Source organism: Dasypus novemcinctus, chromosome 6 (assembly GCF_030445035.2).
Source record: "Dasypus novemcinctus isolate mDasNov1 chromosome 6, mDasNov1.1.hap2, whole genome shotgun sequence".
NCBI lineage: Eukaryota > Metazoa > Chordata > Mammalia > Cingulata > Dasypodidae > Dasypus > Dasypus novemcinctus.
Genome location: NC_080678.1, coordinates 62,586,099 through 62,607,925, shown reverse-complemented (window position 1 = coordinate 62,607,925; position 21,827 = coordinate 62,586,099). Strand labels below are relative to the sequence as shown.

The window sequence follows — 21,827 nt, the reverse complement described above, 5'->3', positions numbered from 1 at the left end:
ACACTTATTCTTTATGTTCATATATGAATGATATACTTCAATTTTTTTGGAAGAGCAGATTAAAGCCATTTTTGGGAGAGAGAACTGTGTTTCCCCAATAATGGCATTTGACTCTTCACTATTGAAGTGCTATGTCTCTTTGTTTGCAGGGTCATTTTTCCAACAACTCAATAGGTTAAACATAACCTATTCTTGGGATATAAATGCAAAGGCATGTTTTTTGTTTTGATTACATTAAATTGTTGGTGAATTTTGGTTAGAGTTTTATTAATTTTTGGAGAATGTGTCATAATATATTATCAAAAATTTGGTCTGGATTTTATTAATAGGACTATTTTTTAAGTTTTATTAGCAGATAATTGTCTTGAATATCTATAGGTGCATCACAATGTATTTATGACTTATTGCTGAGAAGAACTTAATCTGTCCCATCTTAGTAAAATTCAATATTTTCTAAATATATGTTATATACTTTATTTCTAGAGTTTCTGATAATATGTGCGATAGATGTAAAATAAATGAATGCAAATTTGTCTGCCTTGATATTTGGAATTTGTGATAGGGATCTTAGCCATATGTTTGACAAGCATTATCAAATCATTTTCAGTGGAAGTTTCCCTGAATAAGTGACGGATTATGATACCCATCCCATAAGGACTTCCTAGTGCTTCTAGTAGCTATCACATAAATTATATTGACTAGATATTTTTAATGACATTTTTATGCTACAACAAACAATTTAAGGTGAAGGAAATCTCTAGGATTATGTGGTCATAAAACATACATTGGTGTGTACCAATTGTTAAAAAAAAGGAAATGATACTATATCATAATTTTATATGTTCTTGAATATTTCAGATGGTTGTCCTGTATATTATCTTGAAATGATAAAATTGTCTCTGTTTTAACATAGTGAATTATGCATTTGAATGCAATAGTAGAGTGATATTTGGTGGAGGCTTATTGCTGGTTGATGAAGCTCTGGAATAAAAATTTTACCAAATGACTAATTCAAGAAAGTTTCTATCTTGATGAACTTTCTTTGTCTAGTTTAATATTTACTTCATTGTAATTATCACAGGGCTTACAGCCCAAATGGTATTTCAGTGGATGCCGAAGTCTATTGTCTTGCAATTAAAAAAAATAATCCTCAAAGAACCAGAATGTTACATAGTACTCAGGACCCTCTTAATTTCCTTATTACAAACTAAAGGAAAAGGCTCTTAGGTAGCTTAGCTTGGTTATTCTGAAATCACTATGATTCATGAAGGTGATTTACAGACATTGGGACTGATACATGAACTGATGACCTTCAGTTTAACTTTCACTGTGCACCTATGGAGCAATGAACCTGACACCTACCACTTATTGTTGTCATGTGATCCATTGCTTTATGTACCCCTTTGTTGAACAGATTACAGTATTATGTTGGGAATATGTTTGTTTAAAAATTTTTTTTAAGTGCCAGCAATGCTTTCAATGTTAAAGACAATCCTAAAAAGATCTGGGGAGTGAAAAGGAACAGGGTGTATTTTATGAAAAAGTAATGGGATGAAATTACTTTCTTTTTTTTGAAAATCAAGCAAGTTTTAAAATGATTTGTCACTAGTTAGTGTCTTAACTAAAAACTAACAAAAAGTATAATGGACTTTAGATAAAGTAAAAAATATTATTTAATATTTTGCTCAAATCTCCTTTTGGCCCACCTTAATTGCTCAATCTAATGTATCAGATGCCTTCTTCCCTACTCTGACCTTCCTTCATTACCCTTGATATGTATCATCTTCTAAAACCATATATAATTTACTTCTTTTTTCGTCCAGTGTATATAGTTTATTGTCTGTTACACCTTGCTGTATTCTAAGTACCAGAATAGAAGATTTTTTTTTAAAATCATGTTTATTGATATATTCTAGGTACCTAGAAAAATACCAAATTCATCAGATACATAGTGCTAAGTACATATGTGTTAAATAAATACAGGAAACATTTAAACAATGAGGAACAACAACAATAAAAATGACAGCAAACTTAAAGCAAATATGAAATATCTCCTTATAAGCAAAATATATATTTGAAAATTATGTTACTCTTTGCTAAAATTGTTATAAGAGGAGTTCAAAGAGGCATTAAATTGTTTCAGTCATGGGCTAAAAAAAAAAGCCATCCCAATAATAGCTTTTTAAACTATAAATTCATTTTTCTTACTGAGTAAAAGTTGAAAAACAAAAACATTTATTTTTGCATGCTGCATAAGAAATAATAATGTTGGAAAATAGTAAGCTAAAAATTAGAGATTTTTAAAATTTCTTAAAGGAAAACATTTCTGAGTAAGACATTTCTGCATAATCCTTAAGATATTAAGATGTAACTTAGATTAACTACAAATTTTTTATTTCTACCAATAAATATTTTAAGTCCATCATGTGAAATATTCACAAGAACTTGATTCACTTGAATTTCTTTTTAAGTAGTGATTATAAAAAATGTGACAGTAGTTTGTTCCATTATGGGTTCTAATTCTAGTTCTGTTACATATGTCTGCATCACCTTGAATAGGACACAGTCTTTCAGGGCACAATTTAAGCACCTGCAAAAAGTGGGATCTGACCGCCATGAAGTCTGAGTTTCTTATACTTCTTTGCTTGCATACCTGGGTCTGTTTTGTACCAAATGTGTGTTTGTTTGTTTTTTAGATTAAAACTCAGTATTAACAAATATATCAGAATCCACTCTTTAAGTTGCTAGTTCTTTGTTAAAGAAATAACAAATGTTAGCATGTTATACTGAAGCTACGGTTGTATTAAAGTTAAAATTCTTGTACAGTAGGACTTCTTTTTATATGAACTTACTCTCAATTTCAGGATAGGGGATTGGCAACTGAAAAAATAAATCAAGAATTAAAATGTTTAAATTTTATTTCTATGATCAATTGTGTTTCCTTATTGTTACTAGAGTGTTTATGTGCCTTTATTTATAAAAATGTGTGACAGGGATGTCTGTATAATAAGTACTTAATATTTGAAAAATGGGGTTCCTTATTATGCACAATTTTCCACTTACCCAAAGGGTCTTGAAATTATTGGTCATGTAAAATGTGGTCTTACTGGTACTGTTTGAATAAAGATAGGAAATATTCTTTGGGTCAAAATTTGGAATGTAAGGTAACATTATGTTTATCATGAGCCTGTTTTGTTCTAGGTATTGCTTCAGTTGTTTTAGTACCATAAGCCCATTTACTGAGGGCAGTTATATTTACCATTGTATTGGTAAATATAAAAACAATACAATATTAAATACCATCTTATATATTGATTATCTTGACACAAATATTAATTTAGATATTGTCCTTGTGCCAACATATTGAATTGTAATTTTTCAAGATGTGAAAAACAACCTTAAAATGTATTAATGTATCAATTATTTTGTAAATTTTATTTCAGTCTTCTCCAGAAGGCCTAATTAGTTTAATGTGAAATGTACTACTGTTTCATTTTGTCATGAATGAACAAATTAAGCATCTATTTAGAAAGAATGGCATATTTCTATAAACTATTTTACTCATTAGGTGTAAGCATCTTATATCTTCCAGTGTATTTTTTGCACAGCTTTTGTTGAAACATCAAATTCATCAAGTCTAACCATAATATCCTTAGACATTATCTCCCTACTCTTCTAAACTTTGAAACTTTAACTTCCTAAATAATCGTTTTTGACCTAAAAACAGAGTATAAAAGTTACGTTAATATTTTTTTTTCAGAAATAACACATTTTAATGAGCTTGCATGCACACACACCCACATAAATACACATATATTTTTTCTGGCAGCTGTATATAAATGAATAAGCTTCAGAAGTTCTAAGGCAATATTTGATAGCTAACAAAGAGTTTTCCCTTAATTGCAGAACCATTACACTGATTCAAATTTGAAAATCATTGAACACCATTAATTATTTAGTTATTTTTATTTACAGGTTTTGAAATGCCATGCTTCTGAATACTATGTCCAAGATCTACAAATAAGGTATAGTTTATATTATTTTGCACTTAAATATAAGTTTAAGACCTCATGCCAGAAGTTCAAGAACTATGTCTTGTATAAAAGGTATCTTTGGGAACTCTTTGAGTCTCATAAAGAAAATTGTAATTAAATTAGTTTTGGATCCAAGTTGCAACCATCATCAATATGTTAGTAATTATTTTGTCATTGTTCCATTTAAATGAAAATTCACTGTAAGAGGATATTTACAGTTTGCTGTTTGTCTCAAGTATCAGTTGTTTGCTGCAGAATAAAAAATGTTTGACTTAATATCTTTGCCATCCAATAAAGACTTTCCTTGCTGAATATCATGTGGATAATGCAATGCAACAATTGCTCCTCTGAAAAGAGCTCATGCACAGGCATGAGTTCTAACAGTCACTGGAACAAGCCCATGTAGAAACACGAGCTTATCAGTGTCAAGAAAAACTTAAAATCTAAATTTTGAGTGTGGAGCTATGTTAAGAGTTGAATGAGTCAGTCTTTTATACACAGCTCTTTATTCTCAATATGTAATTGTTGATCTGATTCATGATAAAGTTGCTAATGTTAAATTCAACCTGTGTTTTACCTGAGACCATAAATTAATGGTAGAAACATTGTCCATTGCTTTGTGTTTTCTGGGGGTAAATGATGCATTTAACAACAAAAGCATTTTGATCTGCAAAATTCCACTCATTTGTGATCCTTTTTATATCTGAAGGGACTTTTGCTGCCAATGTATTTCTGTCTGAGGATAGCAAGGAAGGAAAGAAGGGAGGAAGGGAGGAAAGGCAGAAATGTAAAATATGAAAAGTACATGCTGATCCTCAAGGTCCTGGGTTTTAGGAAAAAGGAATGACAGGAAACACATTTTTTGAAAGTTCTTACTTGCAAAGTTCTTACTTACTTTGGGTTCAAATCACAAAAATCCAGTTCAAGGAGGTGAACTTTTTTTTTCTCTAGAAAATTTAGTTGCTTCTTAGTCTAGGGAACAAATGATGGAACACGTTTTGCCATTCATTATTTTAGCCAGACTTCCATCTTTAGTTTCTCACTAGAATTTTCAGAAAAAGTATTGCTGGGTAGAATAATTTGTAATGTTTTTAGCTTTATATATTTCAGCTCTTTCTCCAGTTTTGGAAATAGACAAAATTAGATGTCAATTATTTTTGATGCTAGTTCTCGAAGCATATTTCTAATTGGTTATAGTAAAATTAACTTGAAAGTTAAATGAAAAAGAATTGATTTGTATTTATAGTAAACTCTTTTGTTTATTTAAAAAATGTCCTTACATACACTTAGATATTTTTCAATTAATTTATCACCTTTGACAGCATAAATTTTAAAAGGACAGTAAAGTAATATGTGTGATTAAAAATAATCCCTTGACTGTTTTATCTTTTTTTTCTAGTGAAATATTCCTCAAATAATAAGAAGCTTATTATTCTTTCAATACATGAAATTACTAACAAATGTATAAAATCATCTTACAATTTTAAAATGAATGTAACCGATATATAATTTTGCAGAGGAGATTTCTCACTTTAGGAATCCTACAAGTTGGCATGATAAATTTTCAGAAGAATCTTAATATCCTCAAGCATATATCTGTATATATAAACTTTACCAAGCAAGACAAAGTGGCAAAGTCCTCTTTGTTAAGATGTTACCCAGCGTCCAGTGGTTGTAAATGTATCATAATGGTGAAATAATTTATTCAAATATCGAATTTGAGACATTTGACTGAATGTACAATGGAGGCTCCCCCAGATAACCAGCTTAAAAATTGTTATGATTCAAAAGTTTTCTATCTCAGTGCTTAGACCAATCTTCCCACTGCCTGCATGGCTGTTTTGTGTGAATAATCTGAAATAGTATAATCACTGAGGCAGTAAGTCTAAAATTTCTTTTGGATGTGTTCTTTTGTTATTGACTTTTAGGAGAAAAAAGAGAAATTAAAAATACCCACAACCCAAATGATCAATATGTGTCACTACTCAACTCTTATCAGAATAAAATGATGAAGTTGCACTGAACTTATTTTTACTGCTCATTCTAAGAAGCTGTCTTTATACATCTATTTTATATAAGTCCCACATTTAAAAGATAAAAGCAATGCACATCATGTTTTCTTATCTGAATTTTTACTCTTGATTCTGCTGTCAGAGTGATGAATATGTATAGATAGGCACATGGCAAAAGAACTTCTGAGACTGATAGAGATAAGAAAATAGTATTCTCGGTAGCAGATAAATGAAGAGGAAATCTGTTGGGTTGCATTCGGTATTCATTTCTCCTAATCAGTGCTTGTTAGGCAGGCTTACAGAGCTTTTTGGAATATTTGACATTTACTGTGTCTTACATGCAAGCCCAAAGGACATTAACCAAGCTGAAGATGACTGCTTTGACCAATTCCATCTATCACATTTTTAAATGCTTCATTATAAATAGCTTCCTTCATTCAGCCATCATATTTTTATTTCTTTTTTTTTTCTCTTCCTGGGATCTCTACCCTCTCCTGTTTTTATTTCTTTATGGACTTTGGATTCTAGTTTGCCATAAGGATAGCAGAATTTTTAACATGGAAAGAAAAATCATCTTCAGCAGTATACTATTTATAAGTTTCAATAAAGAAAATCAAATACCAAATATTTCCATTCCAGGAAGTTTTGACTGAAGTTAACCTTTCAGGACCATTTGAATTACCTCTTGATTGTGTATATCTAAAATTATTGTCTGTTTCACATCCTCTAACCCCAACTCTTGCTAGCCCAATCTACCTTGGCTTTGGCTTATGTTATTCTTAAAATCACTTCTTGATTCCTCCTTATGCACTAATATACTGCCCATCACTCTAAGGCCTTGTTAAAACATGATCCCTGTATACTCCCAATGCCTTGTTAATCCAAAGTGTTTTTCACCCTAATCATCTCTACTCTATAAATGACCACATATTATAAATCACTTGTGTTCTAATTGCGCTAAATGGCAGATTCTTTTTTAATGCAATTTATCATCCATTGGCTTTCCATTGTATTGTCTCTTCAGTAAATGGCAAGTTTCTGGTAGGATGGTCATGTTTCTACAGGAGGAAATTGATAAAACTATTACTGGTTTTTAACTAAGTTCTTGACTATGCTGCAAAAATGAATTTCAAGAGCATGTCAGATGAGTTAGGCCAGTAATTTATTCAGGTAGGGAGTGAAGAGAAATGGGAGAAAATAGCAGATCATGGATCACAGATGAAGAGGAAGGGGCTGAAAAGTGATAATGCAGGCTGATTTACAGACTACAATTCCCATTATAGATTATAAATGCCCAGGTTTTACTTGTGTGGCCATATGGCAGAGGAAAAACAGCTAAAGCAGTGAGAAGAAGGCAGGACAAGGGTCCACAGATGAGAGAGAGCGAGAGTGCTCTCTCAGGCATTGCACCTGCTTTTTGAACAATTAAGTGTTCAACCTCTTTGCTAATGGCAGGGGAGGAGTTCCAGCTGTTTGCTGTTTTGATTGATTACCCCATCCATCAATTCCCCATGAAGGCCCAATGATAAAGTCCTTGGGAAATATCTGGGGGTTCTCCTGGTTTCCAGAGAAGTCTTTGTTCTGGATGGCAGGATCTTGGGGGATGGGGGGTGGGAATCATCCAGCAGCCATCTTGGGGTTATTGATGTACACTGGACTCTCTGCCAGATTCCAGATCCATCTATTGATTTCCTATTTTACTAGCTGGCTTCATCTCCCCCACAGAGAGTTTATACCTTTATTCTTAAAGGGGTGCTGAAGGGAGATGATCATTCTTCTGTAACTACTTCCTGCTGGTTAGGGACAATAGACCCTTCCTGACAAGCTGTAAAACCTTCCTACTATTCTATCTCAGTTGAAGATGGATCTGGCATCCTGGGAGAAGGTGGATGAAGTCCCCTTATGGCTAACAAAATGTTGATTCTGGAAGAAATAAACTTGGTTCAAATTTTGAGAATATATGGTCCCACTAAGAAGATACTGAACCACAGAAATAGAAAAGGCCATGAGCTTGTAAAGCTTGCATTTTCACAAAGTTGATGGGATAGAGTATTCTTCCTTTAGTAGAATGTAAAGAGGCATCACCCTTTTTAGTTAAGCTTCAGGAGATGAAAACAGATGCTGATTCTTAAAGGGATATCTGATTTGCCCCCACCTCCCAGCAATAGGCATTTGGACTAGAGTTAGAGGGAACAGCCAACTTTGACATAGACATTACCTAGCTTTTACTCATGATGAGATATTTCAGGCCATCTAGTGACTGGCACTTGTGTGTCCTGTCAGTTTACTTCTGGTGAACTGGCACTTTCTTGGGCAACTGGCTTCATTCAGGATTAGTGCATGAAGCTGAAAATTCCTTTCACTTTATTTACTTTTAGGGTGAACTGGGTTCTTTTATTAACGAAGCCACAAGAGTCGTATTAGTAATAACTTTGTGAAATTTCTCTGCTTTTCTAGCAGTTGAACTAATTTCACTTGTGATTTATGCATTAAATCCACTAGCAAGACAATATTGACATTTAAAGACTCATTTTTAGGTTACCTTTCACCGTTATCCAACTTGTAACAGGTGAATCCCAAATCTGATTTCCTAGGCACAAGCAAACTGACAAAGTTAAACAGATTTCAAACTTGAACACAAAGTTAAGCACAAATTAAAACAGGAGAGAATTTTATACATTTAGCATTTCTAGGAACTCTTTGATGTTAATTGATGGCTCATGAGGTTTCTTATTTTCCAGGAGAGGTTTAGTAACTGATCTGGAACTTGATCTCTATTCATACTTTTTACAGGCACAACTGAGTTTAAACCGAGAATTTTGAGACTTTTTTCCTTATTTCTTTAAGGAGACACAGCATGAGGTTTCTGGGCCTCAGAGCTATCTGTTCTCTTTTCTTATACTGGTTTAACTGGATTTCAGGGTTTCATACAGAGGCTGCTCTTGTCTATACTGTGATCATGTGTACCAGCAACAGGCAGAATTTCCTGATTCCTAAGAAGATACTCCTATGGGGATCTTGCTGGTATGCTAGAGGCTGTGCCCATTACTCTAGGAAGAATGAGGAAGCACATTTTAGTTGACCAATCTGGCATCTTAGAGTCCTGGGCTCACTAAAACGTTCACTGCTCCACATAATTTGGAGCTGAAACTCTGTCCTAGCATCCTGAGAATTTCAATTATCAGAGCCTACCTGGCCCACAAGCATCCCTGCAGGTGACCTAGGTCCTGGGGAATATCTGATTCCAGATATCAGATCAGTGAGCCTAAGCCAAATATGTGGGAGACTGAGCAGTAGCTCCAAATCAAATCAACTGAGACTTCTGTCCCATGGGATATTTGGCTGCTCTCTGAATGGAATGGGCACCATTCAATGTTTACTGCTGGGGTTCTTGGCACCCCTACATTCTAGCGTCCCAAACCTACTGCTTTCTAAATCAGGTTCTTGGGGGACATTAGAGTTCCTTCTCTGGTTCCCACCACTCCAGGAATTAGAGACACTGCTGCTGGGCATTTCCAGGACAGCCTAGAGTTGGAAGACAGATCAAATAGATCAGATGCCTTCCAAGCCAAATACTGCTCCCTCAGAGGAGGAGGGGCAGAAAACTTCTTCCTCCTATCTTTCCAGAAGTCTTAGGCAAAGTTCTAGTTCTATGACTTTACTGTCTGATAGTTTCCCAGTTAAACCAGCCAACAAAAGGCCACTAAAGTGATTAGAGATTAATTGCTCTAGCTAACAGACCTTGGGTCCCTGAGGCAATAGCTTCCTTGCTCACAAAGGTATTTCTTTTTTCACAGTTTTTAAGATATTCCAAAGCATTCTAACACAAACCTATACAGAGAAATTCAGTAGCAAGAAGTAGGAAGGTAAAAATATGGGTAAAGATTAATAATGCAAGGGTAACCATCCTGGGGAGGGGAACTCCCACAGCATCCGCTTTGGCTCTTTGTGCCTAGAGGACATGCAAAGGTGTGGACCCACTGGGAGGGGCAAGCCCCTGGTCTTTCTTACATTGCCATGCTGCCTCTGAGGGGAGAGGGCTGGAGAAGGCAACAGCATGCAGGCCCAAGGGCAAAGACCTGGCTGCTAAAAGAGCTTGAAAAAGAAGCTTTGCAGGGCCCAGAGCTCTGCCTGGGAACCTCTGTCCTGGTAAGCTGTGATTTGAGCCACTGTCCTATCACCCAGTTGTCCTGGCTGTGGTCAGATCTCACAAGCCCGGGCATGCGGCATGGACATGGAGAATTCCCATGTTCCAGCCCCTTCCCTCCTAGGATTACATCTTATGAGGGCCCAGAGGTAAACGTGTTTAAAATGGAGAACAAAAGGAAGGCATTAAACAGGCTGCAGGTCTTAATTTCACTCACCAATAATCCCCTCAACTAGGATTACATTTTATGAGGGCCCAGAGGTAAACGTGTTTAAAATGGAGAACAAAAGGAAGGCATTAAACAGGCTGCAGGTCATAATTTCACTCACCAATAATCCCCTCAACTGGTTCACCAAATATGTTACCAGATTTTAACTAGGTTCTTTTTTTTTTCCATTTTTTATTTTTATTATTATTTTTTTAAATGTTACATTAAAATATAAGATATACTTTTATGTATTTTATATAGATGTGGAGTGGACATAACCATTCTGGGGTCCACAGAATGGAGGAATAGAATATGGATTAGAATGGACTTACTGTTATTCTATTCATGAACTATTGTGATTAGTAATCAAAGAAAATGTAGAATTGATGTGGAGAAAGAGGCCATGTTAGCTGCTGAGGATAGGGAGAGGGAAGAAGAGATGTGATGTGGAGGCATTTTCAGGACTTGGAGTTGTCCTGGGTGGTGCTGCAGGGACAGTTACTGGACATTGTATGTCCTCCCATGGCCCACTGGGTGGACTGGGGGAGAATATAAACTATAATGTGGACAATTGACCATGTGGTGCAGCAGTGCTCAGAGATGTATTCACCAAGTGCAATGAATGTCCCATGATGATGGAGGAGGTTGTTGTTATGGGAGGAGTGGGGTTAGGGGGATGGAGGGTATTTGGGGACCGCATATATTTTGAATGTGACATTAAAAAAATAAATAAAGACAAAAATATATATATAACAGGTTCCCATATACCCCACATTCACCACCCCACTCCTCCCACACCAGATACCTCCCCCATCATTGTGGCACACTCATTGCACTCAGTGGACACATTTTGGGGCACTGCTGCACTACATAGATAATAGTTTGCCCTGTAGTTCACACTCTCCCCCAGTACTTTCAGTGGGTTATGGCAGGATATATAAGGTCCAGCATCTGACCCTAAAATATCATTTAGAACAACTCAAAATCCCAAAAATGTCCCCACATCACATCTCTTCCCTCTCCCCTCAGCAAATACAGTGTCCACTTTCTCCACTTCGATGCTAAAATTTCTATTTCTGGTCACAATAGTTTTATAGTAGAATATCAGTAAGTTCACTCTAGTCCATATTTTATTCCTTCATTCTGTGGACCCTGATATAGTGATGCCTTCTCAACCTCTAGATCAAGAGGGGGCTTAGATTCCACATGGATGATGGATGCAATTCCTCTGCTTACAGTTGTAGGCACTCTTGATTCTCTGGTATGGTGGTTGACCATGTTCACCTTCCTGTTAGCTGACCTGGGTAAGACCAATGAACCAGAGAGTAGGAGTCACCATTCTGTTGAGACTCAGGGCCCAGCTGGCAAATGGGCAGTCAAGAGATTCAAGTCTCCTGAGTATGCACCATCCCTAGCACCAACCACAGGTTCAGTAAAAGTGACAGAAAAGTCATGTGTAGATAAGTCACATCTGAGTCCAGCTCTATCACACTCAGGAGCACAAATTCCAAAGTAGGGCCCTCTACCAAGACACAGAACTCCAAAACCATTTGCCATGAACATACACCCTGTGGTCATGGCACATAGCCTTCAGGAGAACCAGTACTTAGTGTTGTAACTACTTTGACTTTTTTTTTTCTGGGGTGCTGCTGAGGTGTGTGTAAGCACAACCCCTCTGATGACCTCCCAAATCTTTTTGGAAGACACTTAGCCGTATAAACTCATTTGTCTTTGCCACTTTCCCCTTTTATTCAGGGTCAAAAAGCAGTTTGTTTTTTTTTCATTTATTTATTTTTTTATTGACTTTGTAATAATATTACATTAAAAAATATATATATGAGGTCCCATTGAACCCTACCACCCCCACCCCACCTCTCCCCCCCCCCCCCCAGCAACACTCCCTCCCATCATCATGGCACATCCATTGCATTTGGCAAGTACATCTCTGGGCACCCCCGCACCCCATGGTCAGCGGTCCACAGCATGGCCCACACTCTCTCCCATTCCATCCAGTGAGCCCTGTGAGGATTTACAATGTCCGGTGATTGCCCCTGAAGCACCATCCAGGGCAGCTCCATGTCCCAAAGACGCCTCCACCTCTCATCTCTTCCTGCCTTTCCCCATACCCATCAGCCATCATGTCCACTTTTCTCAATCCAATGCCACCTTTTCTATGTGGACATTGGATTGGTTGTGTCCATTGCACCTCTATGTCAAGAGGAGGCTCAGATTCCACATGGATGCTGGATGCAATCCTCCCACTTTCAGTTGTAATCACTCTAGGCTCCATGGTGTGGTGGTTGTCCTTCTTCAACTCCATCTTAGCTGAATGTGGTGAGCCCAATAAGTCAGATTGTAGGTGCTGGAGTCTGTTGAGGCTCAGGACCTGGCTATCGCATTGTCAGTCCAGAGATTCAAATCCCCTAAATATATCTTAAACCCCGACACTAACTGCACCTCCAGCACATTAGCATGAAAGTCTTATGAAGAGAGAGTCCATCTGAATCCAGATTCGTCACACATAAACACCAGTTCCAAAGAGGGGCCATCTGACCTGGTAGTTAACCCCAAAAAGCAGTTTTTAACACTTGATCCAACATGTAGGCTGAGATATTCTGCTGGTCTGAGTTGACCCTTTTATTCAAGGTCTCTTTCTAATTGCTTCACCAAGTAGTGGTTGGTAGCAATCCCTCAGCACCAGGGAGGCTCATCCCCAGGAGGCAAATCCCATGCTGGGAGGGCAGGTAATGCATTTACGTGCTGAGTTTAGCATAGAGCGTGGCCACATTTGAGTAACATGGAGGCTCTTGGGAGGTAACTCTTAGGCACTCTGCATCTCTAGGCCTAGTTTATATTTCAGGCACACAGGCTCCTAAGCACAGTCATCAGTATGCTGCAGAAATGAATTGTAAGAACATGTCAAATGAGCTAGGCCAGTAATTTATTCAGGTAGGAAGGGACAAGAACACCAAGGAGAAAACAACACCATGGGTCCCAGGTATAGAGGAAGGGACTGAAAAGTGATAAAGTGGGCTGATTTACAGACTACAATTCTCCATTATAGATTATAAATGCCCAGGTTTTACTTGTATGACCCCACAGCAGAGGAAAAACAGCAGGAGCAGTGCATGGAAGGCAGGACAGGGGTCCACAGGTGTCAGAGAGTGAGAGCACTCATTCAGACTTCATACTGCCTTTTGAACAATTAATTATTCCACCCCTTTGCTAATGGCAGGGGAGGGGTTCCAGTTGTTTGCCGTTTTTTATTGATTACCCCACCCATCAATTCCCCATGAAGACCCAATGATAAGTCCTTGGGGAATATCCAGGGCTTCTCCTGGCTTCCAGATGAAGTCTTTGTGCCATCCTTCTGTATAGCAGGATCTTTTGAGGGGGTCTTCCAGCAGCCATCTTGGGGTTATTGATGTCCACATGGACTCTATGCCGGGTTCCAGATCCATCTATTAATTCCCTATTTTACTGCTGGCTTCAAAATTATTTCTGAATCCAAATAGTCAAAATAATTATGTCACATTGCATATGCTTGACAAAAGTGGTTATTAAGAAATTAATTGATTATAAATTAAAAGAATTGTCTTCTTATGACCAGCAGGCAAAGAGGTTCTGGGTCTTATAAGTGCTGCTTTTTCTGGGATCAGAATATGCAAAGCATTAGTGAAAGCAGAAATATTTTGAGTGTCACAACAACATAATTTATCCAGTATTTTTATTTTATTTTATTTTCAAATGTATGTTTACATTTGTCAGGAACAAGCTTTGAATTGACTACTTTAGATCTGTATCTGACTTCCACTTCAAAATAATTCATCTATATTTTGAAATCTCACCACATTTCTCATTGTCAAAAATATATTTTACATTTCTAATAATCTGGGAATTTTTAATCCTTATTTTGTAAAAATGAAGAATAGAGATAATCTCCCTACCTAACTTCTTTTTTTGATACTTGTTCATTTAAACTGGGATATAATTGATTTTCTTCTTTTTGTATCTCATATTGATAAGTGTTTTCATCGAAATATGTCTGTGACACACACACTGTTCAAGATCCTAGTTAAAGGAAAAGTTATTTAACAAAGTTAAGTCATCAGCAAGGAAATTAGGATAGAAATTGGGACATGAAATGCTTACCTCTATGAATAATTCATTGATTAAATATTGTAATTAAAGAGCATAGCATATCTGGCACTTAATAAATGCTCAAGAAATCATAGATTCAATTAATAAAACATTAATGGTAATAATAGTGGAGATTTTAACTTTCAGCACATTTTACTATGTATTTCCTAAGTATTTTTTAAAAACTTGATTATGAATTATTTTTGCTTGCTCTTCATGTGGATTAAATAGAAATGGCAGCTTGTTCTTTTATAACCTGGGCCTTTGTATATGTAGGAACGTCTTTCTCTTATAAATACACATAAAGAACACATTTACTAAATGGAATTTTTAAACTGAAAATTTTTTTCCTTATTAGTTCTGTGTATGGTGTCTAATATATCCCAATATTTCATGATGCAAACAGTATAGGGAACAATCTAATTCTTATATCTTTGAATGTATTTCTCTCTCAAGCTCCTTTCTTTCTTTGTCATTAATATTTCAAAATTCCAGGAGGAGATATCTGGGATAACACTTCCCATTAAGTTTCTCTGGAAACTTTCAATCTTTAAAGTGCGGTGTTCTTAAGATAAGGAAACTTTTCTTCTGTAATCATTTGATTTTCCCCATGCTCAATCTGCCCTGCTCCCCATTTCCTTTAATTTCTCTAAGTCATAGATGGAATCCTCCAGCTCAATTCTCCTTCTTTTAAAAATTTGTTTGTACTCTACTCCTTTTCTTTTGATTTCTGGGACACTTTGTTGTTCCTTTTTTTATGAGTTCCTTCATTCAATTGCTCTTCACTGCTTTCTTAATTTGACAGTCTTGTTTTCCCTTGTCACATCTCCTCATGATCTCACATTATTCTTATAGGTAGAGCACACAATTTTATTGGTAAAACTAAACCTCAAATCTGTAGAGAAAATGAAATCTCTTCTATTTAGACTGTAATTATCTGAGCTACATCTCAAATACTTGTAAGGTGGAGAGCAGAGAACAAATAAGCTGATCCAATGATTCAATTAGCTGTGTTTGGTTTCTCTTAGATGAAGATTCTCAGAGTTCTGTTGATACCAAGCCCTCCTCCTTCTTCTTTCCCTGAAGTAGTGATTGGGTTTGGGTGGGGGTTGGAGTCTGAGGGTGAGTGGGTATGGTGGGTGGGATTGTGTGGCTGACAAGAGCAAGTTGGAGTGAAATGATTGTGACATTGGGCACTGTGTCCTCTGCCTTCTATCACATGGCATTCCTTGTCCCTCTGGGTCTTTTGCTCAGAAGTCAGAGCCTCTGTATGAGTTGTGACCTTGGTCAGGGCCCAGTAGTGATAGACTTTTGCTCTGTGTGAAATTTGACTCTGAGTCCTACTGGCTTTGATGAATGAGACAGTCTCCAGCCCTCTGTGAGACCTCCTTTTCCCTGAAGCAAAGATCTTTCTGGCCAAAGGTTTTGTTAGATTCTCGGTTAAGATGATGTCTATAACAAATCAGAACAAATGGCTACTAAAGGTAAAATTCATATCTTCCCTCTTCCTGTCCACAAAATCTTCCAACTTTACTTTCAGTTTCCAAAATTCTCAAGAGGATATGACAGCAAGGGAACCAACTCTATCTACCATTGATAATACCCTCACTCATATAACAATCTCCTTCTTGGAACTTGTCTACATGGGCCTTTCTTCTGCCTTTCTAATTTTTCTTTGCACGAATATCACAGAATAGAAAAAGTTTAGGCCAAGCTATTTTTTCCCATATCTCTGTATCAGTCCTGTGAAGGAGTTGTAGTGATCTGAATGGAGATCTCAATATTTGAATTCTCTAGGCCCAGTTGTTTTTATGCTAAAATGGGTGTCTGAAAACAGAAAATTATCTCCCAATACAATCACCTGACTCACAAGACTGTTGGCATAGCTTATCAATTTGTCTTGCACATTGGTTACAAAAGATCTCTTTGTTCTTTCTCCAGGCAGTCCCTTTGAACAATCTCAGTCTTCCACCAATGACACTGATATCTTTCATAGACTAAAATGGATCTTCTGTTATTCAGAAAGGAAGAGAAAAGCTCAAAAATACTTTTGAATTTTGCTGAGGGTTGAAAAAAAGTATTCCCACTTCTCCAATATATGTTTCCCTTCTTCTGAATGGGCAGCATATTTTGTAATATACTCCACCACCCATTTTATTCTTGACTTGTTTATCCTTTTGAGAATGTGGCAATGTTTTCACATTATCCATAGATAATTAAGTAGAAATCGAAGTGGAATCTAGCTAAGATTGAATTTCTTGCAGCTAGAATTTTTGAGAGAGGGAGAGAGAAATTCAGATCCAAATGAGTTACAAGATAACTTATTTGGTGTTATTGCAAGGACCAGAGGCAAACCTGCAATTAGCTTGGATTATCACCTGTGCCAGGCCAAACTCTGTATATTCCATAAAATGCTGAGAGATGAGGAATATGCTTTATCTACAAAGCAAAAGATACCCCAAGAAACATACCATCTTCCACCTAACTCTTGGTCTCTTGAGCTGTCTATTATTCTGTCCTTAATTCCTAAAGATCTGCAAGGGTGGGCTTGTTCTCTCAGGAAGCAATATGAAACATAGGACCTTAAAGCTTTTCTCATAATAGCCAGCAGAAACTCCCCATACTATATGGATATTGCCATCTTTAGATTTAAACATCACTCACAGTTTTAATCTTCATTGAATTTTATATTGTGTTTACATACATGCTTGTTTTACTTAACAAGTTAGATATTAAGCTCAATGAGTTCTTAAATCCATCTGAGTTCTTAAATCTTTTGGGGATTCTCTGGCCCTTAGTAATACTTCTTAAATAAATTATTATTTAGAGACAGCAGCTTTCATCTTTCTAACTCTTTTTATGTAAAACCATTGCACCTTTTTCCATACTCATTTATTGCCAATATTATTTTTATTTTAAAATAATTTATTACGAATTCTTAAACATGTTACGTATATGATCTAAGTAGATCAAAGTTACCCTCCCTCTGTGAAGACCAGAGACTACCTTGAGCTGATTTTGTACCATATCTTAGTACGTGGTACATGGTGGAGAAAAATGGCACTCGCTGGGACATAGAAACTGATATGGCTACAGGCAGGAAATTTATTGAGAAGCTCTCCCAACAGAGGGGGTCTGAAGAATAGAATTAAGCCCACTCCTGGAAGGAGGGATTTGAATTTGTACAGAACTTTCCTAGGTGGGGAAATGATAGTCAGTTGAGGGGGGTTAAGAGTCCAAGTGAAGTGCAGGGGCCAATAGGAAGTCCTAGAGGTGAAAATTTTCCTTTGTGTGGCTAGAAGGTAGTGAGTTAGGGAGTTATGTTTTCTTGTAATGCTGGAAGACCAGTGAGTTAGGGAGTTATGTTTTCTTGTAATGCTGGAAGAACAGGTGTTCCTTTGATCTGCAGTGAGTAAAGGTCTCTATCTCCCTTTACTCCAATTTCCAGGTCATTTCTTCTTTCAACATTTGGGAAAGTGCCATGCTTTCAGACACGTAGGTTATGAGGGAGGGGGTTGTCTTTTCTCAGTGCATATCAGGGTCACAGCTTGTTAATTATTGTAAACCTAGTGAGGGAGAACCTCTAACAGTACGTTGCTTTTTGTATGTGTATTCTCTCCATCTAAACAATAATTGCAAGAGTAGGATTTTCTAAAATAAGGTGTGTTTTAATTCTTTTAATTAATTGTTCAATGAATCAAAGGTCAAAGTTATGTGATCTTGGCTTAATGGTTAATCTTTCTCTAATTTTATTCCAAGATACTGTGTTTGCTATAAAGTTAGACTGTGAAGTGCTTTGCCTTCCCTTATAAATGGTGCTTTGAAACTGGATGTGTTTTTACCCTCACAAGAAATCAAACTGATCAATTATATCATATCTTATTTAAAATAGTGAAGTAATTATTGATTTAATATGTTTAATACAGTAAAACCTTATCTGTGCACTCTTTCATATCTGCTTATCAATTTTGTCAGGATCATTTTCTATGACCTACCTCATATCAAATAATGGATTCTTATATATGGAATCCACTGTTATTAAATAACGCTGCACAATAAGCACCCTGAGTATTCAAATAAAACACCTATTAATTTCCAAAAGTGAATTTCTTCTTACTTGTGTTAAATATGTAAATATAGAGTATTACATAATTAATTCCCATATAATTGAAAGTTATACTAGATTTTCATTTGACCTAGTTTTGAATTTTCATAATTATATTTATTATACATTTTTTTGTTTAGTAATAAACTTTATTTTTAGAGGAGTTTTAGATATACAGCAAAATTACACTGAAAGTTTAGGGAATACCCACATAAACCCCTAACCACACCCATACCCCCCCAAACATTTAATTTTTCCTATTATTGACATCTTACTTTAGTGTGGTACATTTGTTGCAACTAATGAACCAATACTGAAGCATTGCTACTAACAAAAGTCTATAGTTTACATTATGGCTTACACTTTATGCTGTACAGTTTTATAGGCTTTGACAAATGTATAAAGTCATGTATTCATCATTGCAGTATCATATAGAATACTTTCACTGTCCTAAAAATGTCCTGTTTTCCACCTATTCCTCCCTCCCTCTCCCTTCTGAACCCCTGATAACCTCTATCATTATATCAATGTTACAATTCCCCCAAGAATACAAGATAATAACCACAATAACAATAAATCTACTTTGTTTGGTAGTTACACACACCTCTTCTTTTTGAAAGATTTAAGATGATGTCCACTCTAACTGCTTCAGGCTGAGAGGGATCTTAGATATTATTGGGCAGATGGAAGATGCTTGCAGCTGTAGATACTCCTTGATTTTAGGGATGAATTTGTCCATCCTAATTGGTTTTGTTTTGTTTTGTTTTGTTTTGTTTTGTTTTGTTTTTTAGGTTGTTCAGGGCAAGGGCAAGCCTCAAGAACTGGAGAGTAGGAGTTGGCAACAACTTGTTGGTGTTCAGGGTTTACCAGGCATATATGAACAATCTGAAGATATTTAATGGGTATATTGAAAATTATAGGTTTAAATAAAAGGAGTAGAAGAATCACAATTAGAGGATGTATAACTATGTTATATTAGGGAAATAGATTGTTATATATTCTCAAATATGGCCTTCTAAGGGGATGTTGATTTCATGGGCCTATGTGCCTTCCATCTTGTGTTCGGATGTCCCTAGAGCCCTCAGGAGCACTTTTGTTTGAAGCTTTGCTTACTGTGGCAGTTAGTGAAATCTTCCTGAGACCTCCATAAGTGTAATCTCCAGGATGACCTCCTGACTCGTTTTGAAATCTTTTAGACATAAAGACTCTTTTTTTATTTAATGTTTCCCCCTTTTGGTCAAGGTCTTTTTCCAAATGCCTCACTGGTTAGCACTTGGTAATAATCCCTCAGTGCCAGGGAGCCTCATCCATAGGAGTCGTGTTCCATGACAGGGGAATTTAGTACGTTTACTTGCTGAGTTTGACTGAGAGAGAGAGGCCACATTTGAGTAAGAAGGTAGTTTTCATGAGGTAACTCTTAGCATTATTTATCATTAGGCCAAGTTTAATTTATAGAGAAATAAGGTTCATAACTACAAGCATTAAAATTGAGGGCTTGGCATGTTGCCCTGTTTTCTTTTGCTAGATACTGCCTATATATTCCAGAGATTTTTGCCATTTCATTTGAGAAAGTAGCAGGACTTCCCCAGGAAGAAAATTTAATATTTTGTTAGCTATTGTGTGCCTCTGTCTATCTAGAAAATATACCTATGACAACACAAATACATTTATATCCAATAGAAATATGCTTTTGGTACATTTTTCCTCATATATCACCCCCCTCTCAACCCACTTTACTAGAAACATAACTTGTTATAGATCCTGGAAGAATGTTCTTATATTTGTATTCTTTTCATTTATTTATTTCTCCCCACCCCTTTGTTGTTTGCATTTGCTGTGTCTGTTGTATGCTGATCTTCTTTAATTATTTTTAGGAGGCACTGGGAACCAAACCTGGGAAATGTGGGAAAGAGGTGCCTAATCACTTGAGCCACCTCCACTCCCTTTATTTGCATTCTTAACCACAATCTTTGGGCACCCCAGAGTTCACTGAATTATATAGTCACCTGTTTCATCCTCTAGCTTTCCTTCTAGCATCATGAACAGCTCTAAACTTCCCCTGTCAACTATGTTGACACTAAAACTTAGGCACTGTTAATTACGCTCATATTGCTGTACCACCATAGCCTCTGTCCATTTCCAAACCATTAAAATCAAACTAATTTTAAATTCTCCACAGATTAAGTATTGGATCACTCATCTGTACCCCCCTTCTATCTCCTGGTAACCTATCTTCTAGACTCTATCTCAGTGATTCTGCTTACTATTCTTAGTTCATATCAGTGAGATCATGCAATATTTGTCCTTTTGGTCTGTCTTATCTCACTCAACATAAGATCCTTGATGTTCATCCATGTTGTCTCATGTGTCAACATTTCATTCCTTCTTATAGATGAATAATATTCCATTATATGTGTATATCACATTTTTTCTTTATCGATTTATTTTGTTGATAGACACCTGGGATGCTTCCATTTTTTGGCAATTGTGAATAATGCTACTAAGAACATTGCTATCTATTTGTTCATGTTCCTTCATTCAATTCTTCTGGCTATATGCCTAATAGTGGGAATGCTGGATCATATGACTGCTATGCTTTGCTTCTTGGGGACCTGACAAACTGTCCTCCAGAATGGCTGTACCAATCTATGTTCTTACCAGCAGTGAATGGGTGTTCCTACACTTGTAGTTTCCTGTTTTGCTTTTTTTTTAAATTAGCAACCAGTCTAGTAGGTGTGAAATGAACTCATTGTAGTTTTGATTTGCATTTTCCTAATAGTTAATGATACTGAGCATCTTTTCATGTGGTTTTTGCCATTTGTATTTCCTCTTTGGAAAAGTGTCTGTTCAAGTCTCTTGCTTATTTTTTAAATGGATTGCTTGTCTTTTTATGGCTGAGTTGTAGCATTTTTTATATATGCTGGATATTAGACCTTTATCAGATATGTGGTTTCCAAATACATTCTTCAACTGATAGGCTGCCTTTTCACTTTCTTGACAAACTCCTTTGAAACACCAAAGTTTTTAATTTTGAGGCGTTCCCATTAATCTATTTTGTCTTTCATTGCTCACATTTTAGCTGTAAAGTTTATGAAACTATTGCATTCCTCAATCTCACATAGGTATTTCCCTGAGTTATCTTCTAGAAGCTTTATAGTCCTGGCTCTCATATTTAGGTCTT

General features: G+C 36.3%; 1 protein-coding gene and 1 pseudogene across 1 annotated transcript in view; both read left to right on the top strand.

The window, feature by feature from the left end:
* Window positions 1-21,827, top strand: part of LOC101441123 (protocadherin-15) — a 1,917,137-nt gene that overhangs the window by 748,934 nt on the left and 1,146,376 nt on the right. Inside the window, exon 3 of the mRNA XM_058298874.2 lies at window positions 3,976-4,025. The gene's annotated coding sequence lies outside the window, so the exon portion shown is untranslated. The remainder of the gene's footprint in view (window positions 1-3,975; window positions 4,026-21,827) is intronic.
* LOC131278885 (cyclin-dependent kinase 1 pseudogene) overlaps window positions 1-21,827 on the top strand; it is a 77,687-nt pseudogene that overhangs the window by 26,450 nt on the left and 29,410 nt on the right.